A 462-nucleotide genomic window follows, 5' to 3' on the forward strand; every position below is an offset into this window, starting at 1 on the left:
ATATATATATATATATATATATATATAGAGAGAGAGAGAGAGAGAGAGAGAGAGATGGATAGACAGATATGAAGGTGCATGGCTCAGTAGTAAGAGCATTGGGCTCACACTCATGAGGCAGTGAGTTCGATTCCAGGACCGGATTGTGTCTCGTGTTCTTAAGCAAGACACTTTATTTCACGTTGCTCCAGTTCACTCAACTGTAGATGTGAGTTGCGACGTCACTGGTGCCAAACTGTATCAGCATTTACGTATCTCTTGGACTGCATCAGTGACGTGGAGAAGGGAGACTAGTATGCATGGCTGATTGCTGGTCTTCCGTAAACAGCCTTGCCTGGACTTGTGCCACAAAGGGAAATTTTTGGTGCAATCCTATGGTCATTCACGACTGAAGGGGGGGGGGTCTTTACCCTTTCGTATCTATCTATCTATCTCTCTCTCTCTCTCTCTCTCTCTCTCTCT

The sequence above is a fragment of the Octopus bimaculoides genome, chromosome 2, assembly GCF_001194135.2.
Source record: "Octopus bimaculoides isolate UCB-OBI-ISO-001 chromosome 2, ASM119413v2, whole genome shotgun sequence".
Taxonomy (NCBI): domain Eukaryota; kingdom Metazoa; phylum Mollusca; class Cephalopoda; order Octopoda; family Octopodidae; genus Octopus; species Octopus bimaculoides.